Genomic DNA, 7,336 nt, shown 5'->3' on the forward strand with positions numbered 1-7,336 from the left:
ATACATATAATTTGTGCTAACAAAAATAGGCCAGCATAAAACTTAAGGCTAATTGACTCTGTAGCGAATTGTTCGAATTTCTACATTGATTTATAATTCTCGTTCGTTTACGAAAGTTTCCAAGAATTAATTTTAGCTCGTGTACAGTTTTCAATACCAAGATAACTTGTTTTTTTTATTTTTAACAGCAAGGATATTAAAAAGATTGAAACCAGTAATATTCACAATAATTTGGTAATTCTATCTAAGATGTTTTTAAATAAAAATGGTAAGAATACTCTCATCAACTTACAAATAATAATAATATACATTTACTTTGTGGATTGTGTTAACTGTTTTACATACCTATTGTAGTTTGGAAATATCGTTTGGAACTGCTAGTAGAAATCCTCTGACAGGTTCTGAGCGATTGTAGAAGATATAGTAGATCGATATCTTGTCCCCGAGCAAAATGGCCAAGAAAGATTGCATAAGGTTCAAGCGTATCCGCACTAACTTAGAATTGTTCACCTAGAAAGCACTAGACTTTTAGTGTTCACATCCGTAACTTATCGCTGACCTACAGGGGAGTGTGGGTACGAGATTTGGAAAAATAAAACAGAATGAAAATATGGTATTGTCCAAAATATAGTGCTGTGAATCAAAATATTAAAAAAGCTAACTTTAGTTTGATCAAGCTTTTAAAAACATTTAGACGCTTAACTGGAGAATCTGCTAATAGAGCAAATATCTCATTTTAGCAAATATCGGCAATCAATAGTTCAATATGCATGAAAAGACAGTTATTTCAGTACATGTCTGAAAACATTTAATTAAACAGCGTCAATGAATCACGATCGTGTATTGATACGAAGTTATTGTGTTTCACCTAAAAAAAATCTCCCACATGAAGAAGATAACTGATTTTTTTCGGTAAAAAAAGATTATAAGTAATATAAACAAGATCCATTGTATAAAATATATAACATACGTTTTTACATATGTAGAAACTGATATTATTAGATATTTAATTTTATACATACTTCAGTACTAGATGACAGGATATCCAATAAAGGAAACACAAGAATTCTTAAAATACATGTAAAATATGATAATGGTATATTATATTCAGATCAACAAAATTCTGTAAACATTCAAAATATTGACACTTTATTAGTTCTACATAAAAGAAAAATCAAAACAGGTCTTTCTGTAGCAAGGAAACTCCTTAGGAATGCAATTTTTAATATCAGGTGCATCGCTGACTAAAATATGCTCACCAGTGGCTCAGCGGTATGCTTGCGGACTTACAACACTAAAAACCGGGTTTCGATATCCGTGATGAGCAGAGCACAGATAGCCCACCGAGTAGCTTTGTGTTTAATTCAAAACAACGACTAAAATGTTATGATTTACTAAAATTAATGATTCAGAACTCACAAAAGCAAACATTTTCCAACATAAAATAAAAATTATAACAAAACTCAATCTCAAGTGGTACTGCAGTATCTATTTTTATCATACAATTACCATATACTTCCCTGCATTAATTTTTCTAATATGATAAATGTGAACATAATCATTCTGGTTAAGGTCTTGTGCATATTTTACACTCTTTGTATTTTATTTAGCAAGACTCGTCCACATTATTCTCTGCACATGAGACTGTTTTACAATTAACTTGTGAAACGGACATATTTTCAGATATTCGTGAATCACGTTTGTGTTTGGTCAGCTACAAAGTGAAGTTCACTTTTTGTATATATTATATTTAAGCTACTAATCTTGTGAACCCCTAGTGCTATTTAGTCAACCAGTTTAGCTGTTTGATTTGATTACGAGGCCCGGCATGGCCTAGCGCGTAAGGCGTGCGACTGGTAATCCAAGGGTCGCGGGTTCGCGCCCGCGTCGGGCTAAACAAGCTCGCCCTCCCAGCCGTGGGGGTGTATAATGTGACGGTCAATCCCACTATTCGTTGGTAAAGAGTAGCCCAAGAGTTGGCGGTGGGTGGTGATGACTAGCTGCCTTCACTCTAGTCTTACACTGCTAAATTAGGGACGGCTAGCACAGGTAGCCCTCGAGTAGCTTTGTGCGAAATTCCCAAACAAAAAAACATTTGATTACTCGTAAGGATTACACAGGCCTGCGAATTTAAACTTTCATAAAAGTTATTTTGGTCTTAATAACGAATTTTCCATAATTCAGCGAATTCTTAAAATTATTTTTTTGCTATCATATGAGGATTTTTTTACAAACTGAGAAGAAAAAACTGATACTTATAATAAATTATAATTTATTTTACCACAGTAGACATATTTTTCATTATAATGGTGGTTATGTTTTGGTTTTAGAATGATCTATAAAAATTTTCACATCGCCATTGCTCTAAAGGAATCTATAATCAGTGGTTATCAACATTTTAATATAATTTCTTTGAAATTATTCACTTATGTTTAAACCATATATGACATTTTGTGAAAAATCTGCAGGTGATGGAGAAAATTGATGTAATTTTCGGATTCAGCGTATAGGAATTACTGTAAAACATGTAAAAATTTGACAGCAGTTCACAGTTCTATATTATTTTTAATTTTAACGCAATTTGTTTCACTTTAATTTCTAATTTAATACATTCTCTTATTCTTTAACTTAAACTAATACAAAGCAAGATACCTTATTCGCTAGTTTAGTCAATGTAACTATTAATAAAGAAAGATATTTTAAAGTAGGTGCATGATTTGATTTGATATAGGTCCAACAGAAACTGTTAATTATACAATACTGTTAATAATATTAGGCTCGTCCATCTGTGGTCCAGTGTTAAACCTGAAGGCTTAAAATGTTGAAAATCATATTTCGGTACCCATGGTAGGCGCAGAAAATAATATTTCGTACATTAACTTTAGGCTCCACAATAGACAAACTAAAGTACTAGGCACATCAATGAAATAATAGTTTATTCAAAGTTAGTATATTTCATGTTTAACTTCAGTTATGAATCTTGAAAAGTTTTTTTTTTATGATGTTAACTAATAATAATCAAGGACATTTACAACAAATCGGCCTGACATGGACATATTGGCCTGGAGGTTATAGAAATCGACTCGTTCGCCCTTTCAGCGAGACTTGTGACCTTAGATTCAATCTTACTATTTACTGGTAAAAAAAGTGACACAAGAGTTAGCAGTGGACAATGCAGGACAGCTTCCTTTTTCTTTGGTCTATCACTTCAAAATTAGGGACAGCTAGCGCAGCTAGCTCTCGAAATCTCTGTACGAAATTCAATAAATAAACAATAAAAACTTACAACTTACTGAACATTCACATAAAATACCAATATTTTGTCGATATACCTTCTTTCATAGAATGTCTCATTAATTTAATAATGAGCTATTTTATAAAAGAAAACATATATATATAAAAATTGAACAGTTAGAAAATAAATGTTTTATGGCTAAACAAGATGCAAAGACATATTCTTTTACTATTTGTATTGTATGTGGTATGTAATAAATAATGGCATCTAATTAAAATACTCTAAACTCTCTTACAGACTTTCTGTCATTCCCAATTGACGTATCCTCTAACTTAACGAAAACAGGTATGAGCTCCACTAACTCCACGTGAAGAAATTCAAGTTTAATGCCTTTCTCCTTGATTTTCTCTTTTCTTCATCAAAATTATCCCTTAAACAACCATCAAATATTAATCAATTCAAACATACTTCAAGTGTTTGGTTTAACTCAAACAAGAATGACATTTCATTCAGTATTAAGCTCAAATATCATGATGTTGTCATGGCTGGCTTTAAAAACCTGTCACATTCAGATTGTAATAATATAGTATGTGAATTATAAGAGCAACTTACTTTCTCTCAAAGTTTAGTTTCTCCTCCATCGAATGTGAAAAAGTCAGGTATGATTCAAATAGTTACACTCACTCTAGGTAAGTTGTATTTTATCTGATTTAAACTACTACCTGTCTAGTTCTGATAGTACCACGTCTGGTTCAAGGAATGAATTGATTTCTAGATTGTAACAAGTTTATATTAATGATTATTTAGGATTGTTGAATAGGTACACAAATAAAAGTAATATTAGATTTGTTTATTGTTTTTCTGAAAATATGTATAAAGCAAGTAATAATACGTGCCAACTAGCAAGCCGAATTCACTGAAGTTCCAGTTAATAATGATAGATTTAGTACATTAAGGTGAAAGTACCTTGTCACATAAATGACTATTTTATCTTCAAACAAGATTATAATGATTTTATACACCGATACGTTTCTAATATTTCTATTTGTAGTGAATTATGTTTCAAGAGTATTCGATTTCTGTAAACGATCTACTTTCGAACATGGATAATTTGCGTGAACCTCAAGTTTTAAATATAAAGTTTACTTTCGTATTATATGCGACTTCCAATATAACTGGTTGCATCTATTTTTTAATTTATAGTGGCTTAATGTTTTTTGCTTCATTGCATATTTTTGAAAGCTCAATCCTCGGTATGGCTTCACCACTCATCCTCTTTTTTCTTTCATAGTACTTCCGTTAAGAATTTTTGCCGAAAATGTTTGCAACATTTCTATGAGCATTCAAGAGAATAGTTAGCATATTAAGATTCCCATTTAAACATCACGAGGCTTGAAAGTATTATAAAATAAGGGTAAAAGACAGAGAGTAAAATAATTAAACAAATATGTAAAAATATATTAAATTTGCTTTTTTTCCCCCATCTCTGTTCACGACAACCCTATTTCTCGCACCATACAATTAATTGATCCATCCATTATTTGTTCCTACTAAAGTTTTTTTAATGGTGACTTGAACTGCTATTTCATCAATTTACAGAAACGAATCGTTATTGCTAACATTTAACTTCTTGTAATATTAATTTCATAAACAAAGTAATGGGCTGGAAATAGATCCTTCCTGAACTCCAGTGTGAGATGTAATAACCTGAAGAAGTGCATTTCATTTTTACTGTTCCAAGTAAAATTGTAACATTAAAATAAACAAACATATTTTCTTATATCTGATTGATTAGACATTTTCTTATGGCTAGCACATCTGATCAGTAAATATTAGGGTTTAAGATACGAGACTCGTTGCTGTATCGAGGATTTGAGTGCATTGTAAGAGTGAGTGTCAAATCCCACGATTTAATCAGATAAGAATAGCTCAGGATTTAGCGATGGGTTAATTAAATAGCTGCCTTCTCTCTCTAACTCATCAGCTCAAATTGGAAATGGCTATGTGCAAATAATCTTCGTGTAATTTAGTAAACACAAAATTAATTGATCAAACTAGGAGTTAAAAATTTGAGTTTCTTTTCTCTTTACACAAGGTTAATTAGTTAGATGTAAAGTTTTATTGAAAGTAGCTATAAGCGTCTTATAAGTGTACGTGTGACTACTTTTTAATATTTATTGTTAAATATAGATTTTGAAGAACCCCCGTGCTGAAAATTCATGTTCAATTAAATTTTAACTACAGTTTTGTAACTTTTGTATTGATATTATTATTGCATTTCTACGAGGACATTAAATATTTTTCTTATATATAGATATATCTGTTTTCTAGCTTGCAAATTGCTTAGGCGAAACAAGAATAGAACTAGCTAATGATATAATATCTGGGTATAAACATGAAAATTACGCCTCTTGGAGTTGGACTATCGATAAAATATTAAGTTCCAGACCAGAGATAAAATGAATACCATTTGTGAGTTCGTAAAATTTTTATGTAAATAATTATTTCCATTAACCACTTATAACGATAACGATTTATTTAAGAAATTAATTAAGATGATTATGAGATAGATTGTAGACCTAAATTCACAAACTAACGTAACATCTCAATAGAAACTGCAAGCCTAATAGGTCTTATCAGGTTTGTAGATTTGTGTTGTTTTTAGATCATAATGTAATGCACCAGTGTGCGTGCGCAAATACAAACCGGGCAAACATTCCCAGTAACAACACTATGAGATACAAAAAGACAGTTGGGTTTTATAGTCCCTAATCAAATATCGTCTATGAAAACTATGGATCAAGTTACTACCCAAGTTTCTCTGTCATCTGATCTTCTACCAATGAGAAAAGTCTTATTCCTCATCATGTACAACTCTTTATACTGGGTAGGTATTAAAAAGAGGAGCGTAAGTGAACTAATGTATTGTTATTGTTCAGTGTTTTGTGATATCAAATATCACAGGAATAACATTCATTCTTTCAAGAAAAATGGGTTTTGAATATACAATGTACTAGTATATGAAATAAGTTCCGAAATTAACAGCGAGTTTGGGCCAAAAAGACAGAAACTCTATTGTTAAACTGCTACAAATGCGAGCAATCACAATTCAGTTAATTATACCTGTGTAACAAGTCTGCGGATCAGTTATTACTTGCTCTGAGTCGATTTCATGTATATAAAAACAGACTAGTTTCTTTCCATTGAGTATATGTTTTTAACGTTACATAGGATGATGGAAAATTGAATGTAACTTGTATGAATAAAAAAAAAAATCATTGATAAAGCCACCTTACCTTTCTAACAGAATCGCGCGATTTCCTGTGACTGGGAGCCGACGACATTACAACCATCTTTTCAGCTGAGTATTTGAATGTTGATTCATAACAAAATTTGGCTCCTGGAACATCCTCTTCCAACAATTTTATTCTTAAAAATCACCCTGCGTGCGCTATTCTGGCAGCCAAAAAGCCGGTTTGTTTGCCCGTACATTTTGGGTCCACGTGCGCTCGCTATAAATAGCACTCACATCATCGCGCTGTGATGTCACTAGACCCCTAACCATGATAAAGCCAATTGTGCATACATCTTATAATATTTCCTCTCAAAATTAAATAAATCAACAAGTAAAGACGTTAAATTCCCAAGTAACTGAACTCACTATTATCACTGAAATAAATGAATCAGTGATTCTCTTTGACTTCTCATTAACGTAGTGCTAAACCGAGTCTTATTAATATTATACCTTTGTTCCTACATATTAAGGGAACTTTTCGTTCCTGAACTTTCATGAAGTTCCTAGATCTTTTACTGCATCCTGTAGCAAACATATATTAAGATATGTGTGCTTGTTTGATATACGTATTTTAGAATATTCAAAATATTTATGCAATAATGCATATTTTGACTACGTATCTTAGCTTTCATATGTTCTTGAAGAAGTAAAAATAAAATTTTATTAACAACTGTGCTCAAAATCATCATATTCTCATTATGTACTTCCATGCACAAAGTTATAATATCAATGTATAGATGTCTGGTTAGACTGCCTGGAGTCTTGGAATTTTTAATTTAGAAAATACATTAAACTGTTGGGTTATA

The 7,336-nt window shown here is 31.5% G+C and overlaps 1 long non-coding RNA gene across 1 annotated transcript; it reads right to left on the reverse strand.

The window, feature by feature from the left end:
• Positions 1 to 351: 351 nt before the first annotated feature.
• On the reverse strand, positions 352 to 6,704 carry LOC143236434 (uncharacterized). Its single transcript, XR_013019555.1, has 3 exons — positions 6,532 to 6,704; positions 3,531 to 3,665; positions 352 to 559 (listed from the first exon to the last, which is right to left on the reverse strand). It is a non-coding gene; the product is annotated as an uncharacterized LOC143236434 (long non-coding RNA).
• Positions 6,705 to 7,336: the final 632 nt, after the last annotated feature.

The sequence above is a fragment of the Tachypleus tridentatus genome, chromosome 2, assembly GCF_004210375.1.
Source record: "Tachypleus tridentatus isolate NWPU-2018 chromosome 2, ASM421037v1, whole genome shotgun sequence".
In the NCBI taxonomy this organism is placed as follows: domain Eukaryota; kingdom Metazoa; phylum Arthropoda; class Merostomata; order Xiphosura; family Limulidae; genus Tachypleus; species Tachypleus tridentatus.